Source organism: Lepidochelys kempii, chromosome 1 (assembly GCF_965140285.1).
Source record: "Lepidochelys kempii isolate rLepKem1 chromosome 1, rLepKem1.hap1, whole genome shotgun sequence".
In the NCBI taxonomy this organism is placed as follows: domain Eukaryota; kingdom Metazoa; phylum Chordata; order Testudines; family Cheloniidae; genus Lepidochelys; species Lepidochelys kempii.
The window spans coordinates 201060452-201079877 of NC_136380.1; the positions used below are offsets into that span (position 1 = coordinate 201060452).

The 19426-nt window shown below is 46.1% G+C and overlaps 1 protein-coding gene across 2 annotated transcripts in view; it reads left to right on the top strand.

The window, feature by feature from the left end:
• The first annotated feature begins 268 nt into the window (after positions 1-268).
• Positions 269-19426, top strand: part of BOC (BOC cell adhesion associated, oncogene regulated) — an 81549-nt gene continuing 62391 nt past the window's right edge. For both annotated transcript variants that reach the window (XM_073308443.1, XM_078848283.1), the window contains exon 1: positions 269-584. The gene's annotated coding sequence lies outside the window, so the exon portion shown is untranslated. The remainder of the gene's footprint in view (positions 585-19426) is intronic.

A 19426-nucleotide genomic window follows, 5' to 3' on the forward strand; every position in this document is an offset into this window, starting at 1 on the left:
GGGAAGAGAGCACCAGGGCTGCTGCTCTGTGCGTGTGATTCTTTAAACTCACCCCAAGTGCTGGGAGATGGGACAGAGAGAATCCATCTGATGACCATTATTAGTATTTGGGGAGACTATTGTTTGCTCCCTTCCTTTGCGGAGTTATTTCCCCCCCTCTCACGTCTTGCTCCTCCTCCTTTCCCTCCTCCTACTAAGGGGGAGGGGGGAATGGGAGGCTCCAGAAGAGCCGCAGGACTGGTAGCAAAAGAAGGGAATTGTTTGAGAGTTCAGTCATCCAAAAAACCTTCTTCCATGTGGCTGCCCTGATTCCAATGTCCCTTTCTTCCTCTTGCAACAACTTCCTTCTCCTCCTCCTTCTCCTCCTCCCCTGAGCCCTGCAGAATCTCTCCGCCCCTAAAATTATCCCTAAAATCAACCACCACGAAAAGAAAGTAAGTCCAAAAATCAAAAACCCCAGACTCTTTTGCTGAGTTCCAGATCCGGCCTGGAACTTCCCAGCCCCTGGACATTAGCCTCTTTGTTGCTTCTTCTCATTTTGTGTATCTTTGTGTTTCTCCTTCCTGCTCCATCAGAGATCTCCGGTGAGTGAAACAGCTGGGGGTGGGGTGGGGAGGTTAAAAAAAGTTTGCTTTGGAGCGAGAGAGAGAGAGACGTTCTGGTGGGTTGTGGTCCCCCCCCCCCCTCCCCCTCTTAAGCTTCTACGTGTAGGAGCCGCAAATCTTTTGGAGTTTGGGAGGGTTGTTTGCTGGATGCTTTTAGGGGAAATCTCTGTGGTTTGTGTTTTTTAATGCAATAAAAATAGCAAGAGAAGAACAGTTTCCCCAGCGATTCCCTCGCCCCCCTTCCATGGTGAGTTTTGTTTTTGACCGGGCAGGTGGGATTTGGGGGCTTGTTTATTTCACTCTGTCTGTTTCTCGGCATTAATGGAGGGCCCTGCACGCACTCTGTGGGTACTGCAGCTCCAGTGCCCAAAACTTCCCCAAAGATCAACTCGGCTCCCTTCCCCAGGCAACAAGAGACAGGAGATGGATAACGACGATTTAAGAAATAGATTTCTTTACCTCCCCCTCACCCCATCTTTCATAAAAAAAATAGTGGATTTGTTTTTTAAAATGATGGGAGTTTGCAGAAAAGACAACTAATGCAAAGGCATCTTGGCTTGTGATTATGTGGAGGGGTTCCTGTTGCACAGAGAAGCGTGGGTGGGTTTTCTGTGAGTAAAATGTTTGTTCGCTGCCTGCATTTTCTTGTGCAATTGTATATTTTAGTCCTTATGCGAAGGTGATCGGTGAAATAGATGGAGGGGGTGTTAAAGGAGAGTTGGGGGGAATCGTCTTCTGCTGTGATGATGTGGGACTTGAGAGGCTGTTATGTGTATGTATCTTGGTATTTGGACTGTAACTTTGGCAGGTCCTTGTAACATCGCCTTTAAATAGAAAATGTACTGATTATTTAGGGGAGGGAAGGGCTCAGGATTTATACCAGCATTCAAATTACTTTTTTAATTAAGAATTTTGAAGAACTTGCTAATAATATAACATAATAATAATAGACTAAGCAAGCACCTTTCTTGATAGCCCCCCAAAGGGCAAAACTGATTTAACACAAACATTTTATTTTTGACTACAATTTTTGCCTGTAGAGGGGCCACAGTTTCCCAAGTATATTTCAGTGAAGTTGTGGAAGAGGTATTTCAGGATCTAGTCCAGTTGGTGTTTTGTTTTTTTTTAACGAAACTCTATTGCTTCTACACATACTCTGTTTTATGTGAACAGGAGAGTGTGCTTCTATATATACAGACTGTGTGTGTGTCTGTGTTCACATACAATTTCTTGCATGTCTTAAATTGTCTGATGTACTTGGTGACCAATTCTCTTAATTTCTGCACAGCTACCAAGCAGCACTGTGCGATGTTGTTTTGATATATCCGTCTGCAGCCTAACTGTCAACCTCCATTTCCCATGGTTTAAAAAACTTCATCATGGAAAATTATTAAGAGTCTGAGGGGTTTTTGTGTTGGTGGTGGGTTTTTTTGTTTGCAAGTAGGGTTTTATTTTGGTTTTCCTATCCTTTTGGGAGTGCGCTTTCTCAGGCTGCCTGGATTTGGAAGAGAGAAAATTGTTGGCTTTGCAAATGCGCACGTGCACACACACACAAAACACCTTTATGGTGGGTTAGATATTGAGGTTTATGGCTCTGGGAAAGGTTTCAGGAGAAACACTGTGAGGGTTGCAAATGACGGGTGTTTTGTTTTTTAAAGGACCTAAATAACTGAATGTAAATAGCTCCCCTTCCTAATAGGAAGCACCCTGGAGTCTCTTGGGGAAAATATAATTTAGGGAGAATTATGATTTTCCCATAGAATGGGTGGATTTATGTGTGGCGAGAAATCAATGGAGTTTTGCTTCCCTCACAATCAAAAGGTCTAAAGCAGGCTAAACTCTCAATGGGTGTTTTCTGTTAGGGCTGAAATCAGACCTAGTGCTAACCTCCTTGCTGAAGGAGTTCTACTTAGGAAAAATAGGGCATGTTCCCATGAGCGAAGCACAAAATGCTAATGTACAAAATTGAGGACCAAGTTCATTTCACCCTCTCAAAAATAACTCACCTTTTGAGAGAGATCTCAGTGAAAACTGTAAAGGTGGCAGCATCCACACACTGCCCTCTCTTCTGCACGAGGGGTAAAGAGGATACATTACAGGTGGCTGTGCCTGCTCCATTCTAGGATGTACATTCTCATGGTCCCTCTCTACTTCCTTAGGGATTGGAAAGCACCGCTTTTCCTCATCTGTTTGTTACTGTGTTGCGCCGGGTCATCCACCTGACACAAAACAGCACATGGGCTGTTTGGTTTCACCTCACTAAATGGGACACTTAAGTATTCACAGAGTCTTTCTAGCCCCTGGGGTGTCAGACCTTCTCAGCGTTTCCTTTCCTGGGGGTTGTTGGGCAATTATTCAGCTGTTCTTTGGCCAAACTCCCCTTCCCTCCTGAAATTCCTTGCACTCCCCCCCCCACCCCCATTCAAAACCCTCCAAGCTTCACTATATTAACCATGGAGCTCAGATCCAGGGGTGCAACTCCCATTCACCTATGTTACTGAGTGTGGCAAAATTCAACCTTAAGGATCTAACTTAAGTCCCCCAAAACAAGGAAAGCTGCAGCTAAGGTTGTAAACCCATGGAATCCTCTGAGCCCACTGCAGAGACTGGTGCAAAGAAGTAAAGCTCTTTCCCAGCCTACGAGGGAGTGAGATCAGTCTGACAGCAGTCAGAAAACTCACTTTGTGGAGCTCCTTGTTTTTCTCAGTGATACTGGATCAAATGTGCGTGGTTTCCAAGTCAACAGATTACTTTTCTAATTGCCAGTGCCACCTGGGTTCTTCCTGCATCTCACACCCTGAAGGGTGAGGAAGGCTGACAGTTGGATTACGTGCTCACAGAAGAGATTCCTGCTCACACTGTTGTGGCTGTCTTAGGGAGGAGTAAAACTAGGGGCTGAAGGATAGTCTTCAGGTTAAAGCACAGGGCTGGGAGTCAGGAGACTTGGGTTCTATTCCTGGCTGACCGAGACTTCGGGTGTGATTTTGAGGTAAGATCCTTCCTCCCTCTTCGCCTCAATTTCCCCATTATTAAAATTGGTCTATTACTGACCTAACTCACGAATGGAAAGCACTATAGAATTGCAAATTTGATTAATAATATTGACACTTCAGGGCCAACAAATATAAACCCTTGTTTCTCTTGGTAAAGCGAGGCTAGACGTTGGATGCATATGGTGATATCCTCACCCCAGTTCTGCCCCCTATATGGTGGGTAAAAGAGCTGAAGCAGCATAAAGGGGATCTAAAAGGATTCCCTTGTCACAGGATCTGAGGAAGACAGCCGCAGAGTGCTCTCTGCGGCCCCCTGGCAAGCCTTGAGAGGCATGTGTACCCGGGGCATGTTTGGGGACGGCTATAGGCAGCAAGAATAGGGTGCTGTAACTTAGACAGGCCTGCAGGTGTGCCCAGGTTACAGTGGGGGCCATGGGATGGCAGAGGACTGGGAGGAAGCCACCTTAGCCTCCTGTCCTCCAGGGCAGTGAGTGCTGCGCTGCACTGCTAAGAGGCGTAGCGCAGAATCTCACCCCTAGGAGGAGTAGTTGTGTTGAAAAGGCTGAGCTAGTTTCCTGACTACAACCATAGTCAAGGCACATGAACCTCGAGGGTGACTTCAAGGTGACTAATAACAAAGCATTTAGTTTAACCTTGGGGGCCAAAGGAAAAAGGCAAAGCAGCTAAACCATATGTTTAAAGCCACCCTCCCGTCACTGCACACTGATGGCCAGATTGTAATGCATAACTGAGCAGCTGAAGGCCGAGGAATGTCTCTGGATTTAGGCTGGTGTAACAGATAGCCCCAAGACATTGGCACTACTGCAGACCATGTGGGTTCATGGTTGGCCTTGCTCTGCTGCCATGAGAGTCAGTGGGAATTTTGACTTGAGTGAAAGAAGAGAGAGGCCAACTCTGAGTGGTTTTGAAAATACCACCTTAGACATGTTCTAGGGGAGGTTTGCGAGATAGAGCTTGTTGAGGTCATTTGTTCAGATCCATCATGTTAAATGCCTGATTTTGCTGGCTTATAAATTTGCTAGCTTATAGTTATAGCGTTATGGTCAGGGGATTGCCAATCTTTTGGCTCAGGTGATCCCCATCCTGGGTGGAGCCTGTTCAGATTTAAAGCTCCTTCAAAAACGTTAGCTGGAAATCCTGTTGCATGTGCGTGTTGCAGTAACCAGCCATTGTGCTTTGATGATTATAGTGCTGAGTCAGCCCATTGCTTGTGGAATCGCCGTTCTGAAGATGCAGCAGTTTGGCGTGGTTATAAATAGGCTCGGAAAGATCAGATTTTTTATCTGTAAATGTCGATTTTCCCATGCACACCAAAACTGCTGAAAACACATTTCCGACAACGACGATCAAAATTTACGGATAAGCAAAGTAACAAAATGTGGCTTGAGAACTGGTTCAAATTTGATTTAAAGGATATTGACTTTGTATTTTGACATGGGGTGTTTTAACGAGTTAAAGCTTTAACTTTATGAACCTCAACGTCCACTATTGTTAAATAATTATCCGACTCTTCCCCCAGCCCAAATTCCCTCAACTGTGAACTTTTAAACAGATAAAAATAGAAAAAAAAATGCATAAAAATAAACATCAATGTCATCTGTCAAAATTGTAAAGAAGTAAAATTCAGCTTCTGCCAAGTTTAGTTTTAATGAAGCCCGACTTAAAGGCGACTGTTTTTCTTAGTCAGAACAAACCCTCAAAGAGGTTGCAGGTGTTTTAACACCTGTTTGTTTCTGTCCTAAGGAGTCTGGTTGGGACGTTCTCTTCAGTTACCCTGGTGGAGTCTTGTGGCCACAATGAGGCAGCAAACGCGGTGCTAGTATTCACCAGAGCAACAGTGCAGCACAGAGGTCAGTGAGGGTGCCTAGCAGCCTGTGACTGGCAGTGCGGGTGTGGAGTTCTGGTGGACACTGGGAAGGTGCCAAGCAGAGCTGTCCCTTGGGGAGGGCGAATCGGGGCGACCGCTCCAGGCCCCGCGCTTTGGGGGCCCCCGTGGACCGGTGTGGTCGGTCCCGGAAGAAACGAATCCGTCACTTCTGCCTTGGGCCCCGCACCCCTAGGGATGGCCCTGGTGCCAAGGCTCATTAGGATGGGGTGAAGCATTCTCCTAGTCTCTTTGCTTCTCAGCATCCCTAGGTGGGGAGATGATGGTCAGAGCCATGCTGATCACCTGCAAGTACCCCCTACATTAGTGCTCCTTGACATTGAGCAACTGTTTGATTAGGAATGGTGAGGTGGAGCTGTGTTGAGCACACAGAGCTCTTCTGTACTCACAGTGCCTATTGCCACCTCCACACGTGGGTGGGAGTGCGGTGTGGAAGACATTAACTTACCCTTGCATTTCCTAGTCCTCAGAGATTGACAGTTAGTTGCCCACCGTGTTCCGGAAGCAAATGAAGTGGTGGTAGGCAACCTTCATTCTGCATTCACTGTGGGGTTTTGGCAGATGGATGTAAAATGACCCAATCCCAGGTCCCAGTGAAGTTGATGGCTAGATCGCTGTTGACTTCAGTAGGCTCATGTAAGGTTTGGATAAACATTCTGAAATTTCGGTGGCTATTCAGGCCTTCTGGATCTGTAACGATGGGCTTGGGGACTTTCACTGAGCTATGTATATAGCAGGATCCATGCAGCGAGTTACTGTGTGGGAATCTGGGGTGCTGTGATATTGTGTGGCAAGCCAGGGTGTGAAACTCGCCATGTAGACAAGCCCAAAGTTGAATATTTGTGTTTTAAAGGCTTTTCAGTACTTGCCTACTTTTATACATGCCGTGGGCATGCAGAGCTCTACAGATAACTAAGAAATGACACATCCCTGCTCAGAGGGTCTTAGATACTAACTCAGCTGGAACCAGGAAGCAAAGAAGGACAAAAATGTAAAAACAAGTTTTAACGACGACAAATGTAGCCATGTTTATTTTTAAACACCACCCCTCAAAATAAAGTGAGCGTCAGATGGCGTTTTGGAGGATGGGTTGGATCACTTTTAGCTGACTTCTTAATTTTATTTTTATTCACATTATTGACAGTGCAAATTGTTGTTTTTCCCATAAAAGAGGTGGCATCCCATACGCAGTTTAAAGGCTTAGTTGTCCTTGGCAGTCACGTCTGTAAGCTCTTTGGGGGAAGAACTGTCTGTCCTGCGTTTGTACCACACCTAACACAGTGGGGTCCTGTCTTATGTCTGGAGCTCCCAGGTGCTACCATAATAGACTATAACAGTCATGAGTAAGAGGTGTTGCAGAACTGCTTGCCCACAGCGGGAACTAAGGGATCTTGTTTCAGGGAGTCAGATCAGTCCCTGAGCTCCTCTCAGATGTGAGGATTGTGACTGTGCCTGGTCGTTGTGTAGTGACCACAGGCTTCTTGGGCTTAATCCAAACCTTGCTGTATCCTCCTAGTGCTCGACTTCTGTGGAGTCGAGGCAATATGGGCTGCTGTGGGTATACACAGACTGTTGTAAAAGTTCAGTCAGGGATTGAAAGTAAATCACTTTCCTCCCACTTGGTCTGTGTTCCCTCCAGAAGTTCAGCTATTTGCCTATAACAGCCAGTAAGTCTGTCACCTAAAGCTCACTGGTGGGAATTCCATTTTGGCAACCAAAGGTCCCATCCAGCAAAGGGATCCGCAGGGTCAGGGTCTTGGTGCGTGTGGATCCTTTTGCCGGGTGCTGAAATATATTTATTAGATTCAATGCCAAGGATTCTAAACTGATTTTAGGCACGGGTCTGCATGTCAGGGCAGTCCCCAGTCACTCTAATGACACAAATGTGGGGGAGTGAGACGGCTATCCCTTTAAGAACTCTAGCATTAACTTTCTAACATCAGACCAGAAGCCTTTAGGTTATTTTTATTTCTCCAAACCACTTCAAATTGCCTGAAATTAGAGGCTTTCCGCAATGGAGGGTTGGTGCCATCTGAAAGCTGGCAGGCCAAACTAGCAGGTGAGATAGAGCCCTCTGAGCCATTGCATAATGGTAATCAAGGCCCCATATACATTAAGGAAATTTACGCAGGTGTAACTCCAGCAATGTGGTCACACTGGTATGACCCCCTGACCTAGATGCATTGCACTGGCCCAAAGCGGGGCTTACCCTGGTACAGCTTAATCCAGTGAGACACTAAAATAAACTGCACCAGCATAGCCCCTGCTTTTTGTTGCTGCAGTGTGTCTAATTGCAGGTCCACACTGATGTAGCTACCTTGATGCTTATTTCCTTAATGTAGACAGGGTCTAAAGCTGATTCAAAACAACGTAGGCACTGCCCACCTGCCCTGCACTGAGGAGTGCTGAGATGAAGGGTGGCCCGGGGGAGACCCAGGATTAATCCTCTGTTCTACCAGACGTCCGGTGTGACCTTGGGCAAGTCAGTTAGCCTCTCGGTGCCTCGGTTCCCCATCTGTAAGAATGCACTTGCCTACCTCACAGGAGCATGGTAAGGATAAATTCAGTAAAGATTGTGAGGTGCTTTTGTGATTCTGGAGGCCACAGATAGGAACCGCGATTGGTTTAGGATGGAAATGTAGCGTGCCTCTTCAAGCATGGCAATGTGGTGAAAGGCTTGTCCTGGGTGGATGGGATGCTTTGTGGGGGCTCTGTGCAGTGCTTTGAGATTTGGAGAACAGGCTGGCGACCTGCTATAGAAGACCTGTTAGCTGAGTGTGACCGTCAGGGAGTCTAGTGTCTGCAACAGATTTATGGCTCCAGCCAGTGGTGGTACAGAGAGACCACTGTAATCTTTTATGGTCCAGGCAGCGTGCATCTCCACAAGCAAAGTGACTCCCACCTTTTCCCTCCTCTCCCCACTTCTAGTTTTATGAAGACACGCCCCGCCCCGCCCGCAATTGAAAATTTGACCTTATCTTCAAAGAAGCCCTTTGATGTCAGACTTTGAAAGAGGAGGCAAGAGAGAGACCATCCCATCCACTAGGAGCCCAGTTGCCAGCGAAAATGTCTGAGAACAGTCTGAGCTGTTCATGTTTAAAATCCAAAGCCTAGCTTAAGTCCATGTAGAGGCCTTCTCCCCAGAGAGCACACTGGCAATACTCCATGTAGCAAGGGTTTTCTCTCGCACACAAGTGGACAGTTATTTGGAAGCCAGGAGCATTTTGAATGATGACTAATATTTTTACGTTCATCTGGGGCCTTTCATCCTGGAGAGCGCCAAACTATAGATAATGCATAGAGGGTTCTCTTCACTCCACCCCTTCCAATCAAAGCCCCTCAGCTCTGGGGTGGGAGGATGGCACTCAATCAGTGCTTGGCATGGCTGCATGGCTGTGGGTGGTATAGGCGCATTTTGGCCAGCTGCTATCTGAGCCTGCCATCACCAGCAAGCACTTCCTTTGGGCCCCAGACAACTGGCACAGGAGTTTAAGGAAAGCTGTTAGGTCAACAAGCCTGAGCTGTGTCAGGCCAAGAGGGTGGGACTGAGTTCCAAAGCTGAAGCATTCTCTTGGAAATCGCTCTGGGTGGGATTTTCTGAAGCAACAAAGTGATTTAATGTAAGGCCTGTTGAAAGTCAGTGGGCCATATGCTCCTAAGTCACTAAGGTGCTTTTCAAAATCCAAATAACTCCCCTTCCTTCTAAAATCAGGGCCTTGTTTTCTTGAGTGCCCTCACTGATCCTGTGTGGTGGTGTCACCCAGGGAGCAGGGTGGTTTCTCACTTAGCTGGGTTTCCACCCTGTTAAGGTTCAAACTGTCTAGCTCCAAACCACCACCTTAAGCCCTACCTGGAAACTACTTGGAAACGGACTACGAAGCATCAATGTGATGTGATCTCTGTGTGAGGCCTGGCTTACTACGTAGGGTGTACCAATCTGCATGATCCCATGGTGTAGTTCCAAGGAGAGAGTGTTGTATTAGTCTAAACCTGAGAGGTCAAAGGCCTGGATTTCTGTGGTGAAGACGACGATCTCTGAGAAGAACAGTTGCACCCTTCTCAACAACAAGCACAGATGAAAGAAAGCAATCTTGGCCATCTGTGTGTACATATGTGGCCCACACCACCCTAATAACTAAGTTCCTCACAAACATTGAGCTATGATGTCTTGCATTTCTAAGGATCTCTCCATCTAAGAATCACACTGTGCTTTACTAACTAATGAATTTAGCCTCACAACATCCCTTTTTCCTCTCTACCTTATCTTGTAGTACTGGGGACTACTCATGTGCATGCCAAACAGAGGCCAGAAGTCCTCTATAGACAGTATTTACACAACATACTACAGATTGTGTTGGCTCTGGCTTCCACTTAAATCAATGTCAAAACTCACAGTTATTTCATTAGGAGCAGGTACAAGCCTTAAGTATACAACAGAGAGTAGTAATGAAAACGTGCTGGCCTCACTTAAATTGGCAGTTGATGTGCATTTAAGGAAGGCAATGCTGCTTGCTGGAGGGGTGGGGGATGGCTGGAGGGTAAACAGAATGGCATTTATACACATACCATGTTTGAGATCGCAGAACTAAGCGGTAAGTCATATTTATTATGCACTTTTGGCCACCTCACCTGCACTCTGCCCACCAATCCATTTCTGCTGGGACTGCTTTCGATATCCCAATCCCCCGAGATATTTCAAAGAGCCACTGTTTAAAAAAATACTAACCAAACAAGCACACACACATTTTACCAGACCAAAAAAATGTGAGCGTAACCCGGTTTGATAGTAAAAGGGTTAAGCTAAGAGGAGGTTTGTTAATGTGACTCTCTAGGTGAGAGCCTGTGAAGAGCCTCTTGCTCCCCCTTTACTCTAAATCCTAAATTATTATTTGTATTACTGTAGCACCTAGAGGAATCAGCCAAGTTAAATTGGAAAAGATGGGGATCAATATGAAAATTGAAAGGTGCATAAGGAAATGGTTAACAGGGAGACTACAGCGGGTCCTACTGAAAGGTGAACTGTCAGGTTGGAGGGAGGTTACCAGTGGAGTTCCTCAGGGATCAGTTTTGGGACCAATCTTATTTAATCATTTTATTACTGACCTCGGCACAAAAAGTGGGAGTGTGCTAATAAAGTTTGCAGATGATACAAAGCTGGGAGGTATTGCCAATTTAGAGAAGGACAGGGATATCATACAGGAAGATTTGGATGACCTTGTAAACTGGAGTAATAGTAATAGAATGAAATTTAATAGTGAGAAGTGTAGGGTTATGCATTTAGGAATTAATAACAAGAATTTTAGTTATAAGTTGGGGATGCATTAATTAGAAGTAACAGAGGAGGAGAAGGACCTTGGAGTATTGGTTGATCATAGGATGACTATGAGCCGCCAATGTGATATGGCCGTGAAAAAAGCTAATGCGGTCTTGGGATGCATCAGGCGAGGTATTTCCAGTAGAGATAAGGGGGGTTTTAGTACTGTTATACAAGGCACTGGTGAGACCTCACCTGGAATACCGTGTGCAGTTCTGGTCTCCCATGTTTAAGAAGGATGAATTCAAACTGGAACAGGTACAGAGAAGGGCTACTAGGATGATCGGAGGAATGGAAAACGTGCCTTATAAAAGCAGACTCAAGGAGCTTGGCTTGTTTAGCCTAACTAAAAGAAGGTGGAGGGGAGACATGATTGCTCTCTATAAATATATCAGAGGGATAAATACTGGAGAGGGAGAGGAATTATTTAAGCTCAGTACCAATGTGGACACAAGAACAAATGGATATAAACTGGCTACCAGGAAGTTTAGACTTGAAATTAGATGAAGGTTTCTAACCATCAGAGGAGTGACGTTTTGGAATAACCTTCCAAGGGAAGCAGTGGCTGCAAAAGACCTATCTGGCTTTAAGATTAAACTCGATAAATTTATGGAGGAGATGGTATGATAGGATAACATGATTTTGGCAATTAATTGATCTTTAACTATTCATGGTAAATAGGCCCAATGGCCTGTGATGGGATGTTAGATGGGGTGGGATCTGAGTTACTACAGAGAATTCTTTCCTGGGTATCTGGCTGGTGAATCTTGCCCATATGCTCAGGGTTCAGCTGATCGCCATATTTGGGGTCAGGAAGGAATCTTCCTCCAGGGCAGATTGGAAGAGGCCCTGGAGGTTTTTCGTCTTCCTCTGTAGCATGGGGCACGGGTCACTTGCTGGAGGATTCTCTGCTCCTTGAAGTCTTTAAACCACGATTTGAGGACTTCAATAGCTCAGACATATGTGAGAGGTTTTTCGCAGGAGTGGGTGGGTGAGACTCTGTGTCCTGCATTGTGCAGGAGGTCAAACTAGATGATCATAATGGTCCCTTCAGACCTTAATATCTATGAATCTACGTATCTAAGTTCTGGGCCCCATTGTTCTAGGTGCTGTACATACACATAGTGAGAGAGAATCCCGGCTTCAAAGAGCTTGCATTCTAAATGGAGAAGACAGGCAAAGGATGGGAGGGAAAACCAAGCAAAGTGACTGCCCCAAAGTTACCCAGCAGGTCAGTGCCAAAGCGCAGAGTAGAACCCACATCTCCCGACTCCCAGCCCAGTGCTCTATCCATTGGCCCACACTATCTTTCTGAGGAGGATGTCACAGCTGAACACTTGGGTTTTATTTTAACTAGAGAGGTAGAGAAGAAAAAGGGGTGTTGTGAGGCTAAATTCAGCAGATGCAGGCATACCTCACTAGTTTGGATTGAGCTAGCTCGCTAAAAATGGCAGTGTAGCCGTGGTGGGATGGGCTAATTATCGCGTATGTGCCTTTGGAGCCAGACAGGATTCTACTTGGGCAGCTAGCCCATGCCGCCATAGGTACACTGCTATTTTTAGCGAGCTAGCTTGATCGAAGCTAGCTTGGGTACGTCTACACGAGCTGCACCCGCCCCGCCCAATTGCTATGTAGACGCATCCGTAGAGTTGTCTATGGTACCTACCACTGCAGTGTCGAAGCGCCTATCAGCCTGAAGAAAGTTGAAGGGAGCTCCACTGTGATCCTGGGGAAAGGGCAGGTGAAAGGAAAAGTGCAAGGCCAGCCTAGGGGAAGGGAAAGAACCAGTTCTATATAAGGGAACAAGCTAACAGGAGAGAATTAGCTGAGGTATGGTGACTTGCAAGCTGGAGAGTAGTTGCCAGAGAGTAAGGGAACTAATGTGACTAATTAGTGTACTCCGGACAAGGCACAGTTATTATATAAATATCACACCCATTCTGTCTTGGGGTGGGGGGGCTGGGACTAGGCTCCTGATCGAAAACCACAAGCCTTTACTACATGAGCTAAAGGCAAACGGCTATAGCTGCTGCTAGTCGTGGGCCCCTTAGCTGTGCTGTGGACTCAGCCAATAGAGGGCAGCATCACTTGCATGTATCCATATAGTCAGTACAGGAGTATTTGGTGTTGCAGGGAAGTGAGGGAGGGGTCAGGAAGATGGTGGTTTGAGGTGCATCATGGGAGGAATGGAGTGATAAAGGGTAACTCATCATTCTGAGCGCTCTGAGGGATAGAGTTATGAAGGGACCTCACAAAACTGGGTGAATGGGCAACAAAATGGCAGATGAAATTCAGTATTGATAAATGTGAAGTAATGCACATTGGAAAACATAATCCCAATTGCATATAAAATGATGGAGTCTAAATTAGCTGTTACTGCTCAAGAAAGAGATCTTTGAGTCATTGTGGATAGTTCCCTGAAAACATCTGCTCAGTGTGGAGTGGCAGTCAAAAAAGTGAACAAACTGCTAGGAACCATTAGGAAAGGGACAGATAATAAGACAGAAAATATTATAAAGCTGCCATATAAATCCATGATAAGCCTACACTTTGAATACTGCATGCAGTTCTGGTTGCTCTATTGCAAAAAAGATATATTAGAATTGGAAAAAGTATAGAGAAGGGCAACAAAAATGATGAGGGGTATGGAACAAGTTCCATATGAGGAGAGATTTAAAAAGACTGCAACTGATCAGCTTGGAAAAGAGACGACTAAGGGGGGATATGATGGACATCTATAAAATCATGAATGGTGTGGAGAAAGTGAATACGGAAGTGTTCTTTACCTCTTCACGTAACACAAGAATCGGGGGTCACACAATGAAATTAATAGGCACTAGGTTTAAAACAAGCATAAGGAAGTACTTCTTCACCCAATGCAGTCAGCCGATGGACTTGTCAGGGGATGTTGTGAAGGCCAAAAATATAACTGGGATCAAAAAAGAAGTAGATACATGTGCATAGAGGATAGGCCCATCAATGGCTATTAGCGAGGAGGGTCAGGGATGCAACCCATGATCTGGTTGCACCTAATCCTCTGACTACCAGAAAGTGGGACTGGATGACAGCATGGATCACTTGATGATTGCCCTGTTCTGTTCATGCCCTCTGAAGCATCTGGCAACGGCCATTGTCAGAGACCGGACAGTGGGGTAGATGGGCCATTGGTTTGACCCAGTATGGCCATTCTTACTTACCTTAGCACCATCCTTTATGCCCTTCTACTTTTCCACTTTCCAAACCCAGGTTGCATTCAGTGTACCAAACAGATTGCTGAAACACCAACCTCGCTGGACCAAAACAAAGTGGAAATGTTGACTCGGTTGCTGGGGTGGGATGTAAGGAGAGGTCATATATGGAGATGTTTGGAAAATTGGGTCCCCCTTATTCATCAAGAAAATAACTTACCTCTCTCCCAACACAGGTGTGTGTGTGTGCACACACACAGACACCCCTCTCCCTCTCAGTTTACCAGCAAAACTTGACTCAGGCTCATTGATGAAAAAGATTGTGGACGGGGGAGAACTAGATTAGAGGTGGATCACAATTAAGATGTTATACTCAAGGAGTATGTGTGCTTTCTCTCTGAGGGCTGAGGGGCTTGTGATCAGAACCAGTTGGGTTTTCTCCCTGCCAAATTTTTTTTATCTGAACTCCCCACGTTAGGGCCTCATGCCATAATTACTGTCGCCAGAGCTAAGAGGGACTCGTAGTGGCTCGTTCCTTGTTCTCCTGTTAACAGTGCTGAATACTCTGAGGGAGTCAGTAAAGAACAACGCAAGGTGTTTCCTCCCAGGACTAAACATGCTACCTCCAAAAGTGCTCCCAGCCATGCTTGGCCTGGGGACAAGAGACCAATCCTGACATGCAAAGGCTGGTTCCATTGTACAGTAGGTGACAGGGGATTGCCTATATTCCCTGGAATTGAAAGCAGAGGGTAATTCTGGTGAATGGTTATTCTTAGGAGATTTTGGCCCCATCCAGATATGAAGATAAGCCCCTTCCAGATTTGATTCAAAGGTGTGTGGAGGGGGTGAGGAGGTGTCAATTTGAATCTTGGGATTTGAATCCAAGCCTTTGGTTATGGTTTTTGACCCATCTCTAAAATTAAACGTAGGCAGGGAAATGACTCACCAGGAGGCAAATTCACACATGGCATAAGCAAATGCAGCTCCGCTGAAGTCCGCGCATGCACATGGTCTGGGTTTGGCCCAAGAAGTTTATCTGTCAGTCTAATCAGTTGGCTGCTACATGTCAATGCTGCCATTGCTTTACTGAAGAAGTTGGTGTAATAGCACCAGAAGGGGCGAGGGGATCCTAGGGAACATGACAAGGACTGTATCGGTCAGAGAAGGGACTAGGGACTGTGGCTACAGCATGGCAAGTCTACTGAAACTCTTGGATCAGCCCTATAGTTTTTGGAGGCTCCTACGAAAAATAAGTGATAGTGAGAAGCAGGGAAGGGAAGATGGTGGAGTATGTGTGGAAGTCTTATGCTCTGGATGCTATAGGAAAAAAGAGACAGACTTCACCTGGGCGGAAGGTGGGGAGCGAGGGAAATTATTACGGTTTCATTATTGGATTTGTTGCAGAAATGTTGTAAGCTGTGTTTTGCACCTCTGTCATATCTTATATTTGTGTAGCTTGTCTTTTTCATTATTGGGCACTAAAGCACTTTAAAAATCATAATGTATAGGAAGAGTTCACTGCAGCTGTTTAACTACCCAGAGCAATGCCATAATGCCATTTCCTCCCATTTTAATATTGCATTGACTTACATTGTAAGCTTTTTCGGGCAGGTACTGTCATTTTGTTCTGTGCTGGTACAGTGCCTGGCATAATGGGGTCTTGGTCCATGACTGGGGCTCCTAGGTGCTATGCTAATACAAATAATGTGTAATAATTTTCTTGCAAAGTTCTCTAGCATTTTACAAACTATTAGATAGGCAAGAGCTTCTCCATAGTTAAGAGTGAGACTGGATTTGCATCCCTCCCTGCTTAAAATCCTCAAAACACTCCTTTCCTTTTTGCTTCAAATTTTGCAAGGATGGTCTGTGACAAGTGGACACTGTTTGGTGTAAATTGGAGGTGATGTGATTCTAAGAGTCTTGGCCTGAAACGTGACTGGAAGGGGGTCTGAGATAGTGGCAGCCGCTAACTAAGTGGATTGGGGGCAAGTTTTGGGTTAGCTGGCATAGAAATAAGAGAGTAGAACTGGATGGGACTTTGCATAGATTGTTTGCATACACTGATAGTTTATTTTTCTACTGGTAATTGGGGCTACTGAATATGTGACAGGTGTCCCTCCTCAAAGAAGTTATTGACATCCTCTATAAGTATTTAAATTGTAAGCTCCTTGGAGCAGAGACTTTTATTGTATGTTGGTACAGCACCTAACACTGTGAGGCCTTGGCCCTTGTTGGGGTCTCTGTATTACTCTAGGAGGTACCTAGGAGTACCAGATGCTCTTGACTCTCCTTCATTAGCCAGATAGAGTAAGAAGAGCTCCGTGTAAGCCTGAAAGCTTGTCTCTTTCACTGACAGAAGTTGGTACAACAAAAGATACTGCCTCACCCACCTTGTACCTCAGAGAGCGTAAGGATCAGTCGGATAGGTGGGGGTTTCCCGTAGTGTTCCTCAGAGTTTCTCATATGTGAGTGAGATAATATCTGAGAGGGATCCTATTTTCTCAGGCCTCTGCTTGGCCAGTGGTTCTGGAGATGCCATCCTGGATGGGGACGCACTTATCCATCAAGTAGGCTTGATGGTATCCTGCAGTAAGAGCTGCCCTGTGGCATCATAGGAAGGCATTCTATGTTGAGAAAAGAATGCATGATCCTAAAGGGTTCACGCTCCTTCTCTGATGTAGGAGAAGTAGAACCTCTGTGCATATTCTATGGCCAGGGCGTAGGGTGTAAGAATTTCTTGTGTCAGAGGATATATGTGTGTCTTCAGACACTGGTATTTTATTCTTTCCTGCTTCACTGTTGCAGGTCATCCAAGAGCCAGTGGTCAGTGTTTGATAGTATGCCACTGAGGGCTTGTCTTCACATACAGTGCTACAGTGGTGCAATTTAAATGAAGATGCTACTAAACCAATAGGAGAGCTTCTCCTGTTGGCATAGATAATCCACCTCCTCAAGAGGCAGTAGCTATGTCGACAGGAGAAGCTCTCCCACTGACATAGCATTATCTACACACGGGGATAAGTCAATATAAATACGTCACTCAGGGGGTGTGGATTTTTCACACCCCCGAGTAATATAGTTATACCAATATAGGTCTGTAGTAAAGAGCTGGTCTGAGTCTTCTGTTCTTTGGCCTCTTGGTTGGGGAGAGTTTTCTTTAAGGATTTCTTAGTATTTAATTGTTCAGTGACTTTTCACCCAGGCACTAGAGCTGGACACCTCTTGCATTTGTCCAAAGGGGCAAAACAATCACCTCCCTGTATCCTGAATACGAATTCCTATGGATGGATTTACAAGACAAGAGGGGCGTACTCCCTGAGAATTGTGGGCCAGCTGATGAATTTGGGGATAGGTGAGATTACTCTTATCTGAAGTAACTTGGTCATGAGTTTTGTTCCCTTTTTGGTTGATTTGTGGGGGATGGGTGAGCATGAAGGAGAGGGAAGCCCAAAGTTATTAATGATGGGCTCTTAGGGGTGGGTTAGGTAAAAGGGGGCCCCATCCTGGTAAAATGAGAAGGCCTCATGGAAGCAGGCACTGACTGTTGCTCTATGGTTTTGCAGTGCGGCCCTGTCCTCAACAGACCCTGAGGCATTACTGTAATATAAATGATAAAAAGCTAGGTAGCAACACCTTGCTGAATGGATTTCCTTCTTATCCGCCACTGGGCAAAGAGCAGGCCAGATGAGCTGTGGGACCACCTTCCATATCAGACCCTGGCATGAGGCAGATGGTGTCCTTGCAGCATCGACATCTGGAACATTACATTAAAAAAAGTGGGGGTATGGTGGATGAGGGGCACTGAGTTGTAAACCCTTTCCTGCTGCCTGGAAACTAGTCATTAAAATCTATAGGGGACCTTGTGGTGGGTGAAGGGCTTCCTAAGGGGAGAGGGGGAAGATTGTGGGATGAGGAAGGGGAGTGGTGTTTTGGAGATGGGATTGAGGGATCAGTTTTGGGGTAGGGAAGGAAGGCCCGGTTAGGCTTTGGATCAGGGAGGAAGGTGTAGTCTGTGTTGGAGAGGGAGAAGGGAAGGTCTTTGGGTGGAGACCAGGATGGCTCTGGAGCTGTCATAAGGGATTGGGGAGAGGCGGAGCTGTTGACCACGTCTTAGGCTGCCCAAGCAGCACTGGCGCTAGATTCTCTTCCTTCCTCAGCTGGCCCCAGTCTTCTGGAAGAGAGAGAATTTGGTGCCTATACACTGGAGAGATGTGATGGGTGCCTTTATAAATACCTCAGATAGAGAGAGTGACAGAATGTGGGGTGGTCTTCCCTCTCTCCAATTACACCAGAGTGAGGGGCATGCTGGTGTAGGAGGAGAAAAATCAAGTTCCTGTCATGGAGGGAACAAAAGAACACCATTCCCGCCCCCCGCTCAGATTTCTCTGGATTCAGCATTGACAAACATTCTTAATTAGACTGTTTTTGTTCTTTGAGAGTTTTCTGTGTCTCCTCTGGGAGACAGAAGAGCCAGTCTGTACGCTGACTGCCACGTGCAGCTTCTCCACAGGCTGTGTATGTTCCTCCTGCCTTATGGTGTATCTGCACCAGGACTCTTTGCACCATTGCTTTTAGCAGTGATGCAGTTCCTCCATTGGTAGCAATGGCAGACGCACTAGCGTAGGCAGGGCACTTGTGTTTGATCAGTATGTCATCCAACCCTGCGTAGACAAGGACTTGGAGAACAGCCATTAGTTTGGTGCCACAGCAGTGAGAGGGACTGTAGTATCCCAGGATATTGAGGTTGTGGCATCCTAGGACACTGGGATTAAATGGGGATCTGGCATCTTGGGCCACAAGGGCTAAGCCAAGGGGGAGGGGCATCATTAGGACACACAGAGATGGGGGCTGCACACCCCCATATTACAGATTCCTAAAGCCTTGCAAGACGATGAGACAGACTCCAAATTGAGTGTGGTAGAAAGGAATCTGGAAAATGGCTGCTCCAGCTGGCTGGCCAAGAGTTAGCCATGCCTGTGAACTGCATGCTTTGCTGGTGCATCACTGCAATGCCACAAAATTGTTTTTGCTAGTGGTAGCAGAAAGGGCTAGGGGAGGGAAGCACAGGGAGAGCTGGCTTCTTAATACTCCTAACTCATCCTTGGTCTGTGGGGAAACTCAGCCATCTTATTTTCAGCCTCAGGAATGATCAGCAGAGACAGTGGTCTGTGTTCCTAGGAGTGGGGGGTCAGCACAAAGCGGGGGTGCTGATGTGGTCCTCTTCCTGCATTATAGAATCTAGAGGTATCAATTAAACAGAGAGAGAGACGGAACTCAAAGCAATAAGATGCTGCTGTTGTTGGTGGGGTGACCCAGCATGGACCTGGGAATGAAAGCAGCTGGGTTCTTGCTGTGGGAAGAGGAGGATCGTCTGGATAATGTACAGTCTCCTGTGGCCCATTTGATCCAGGCTTCAAGAT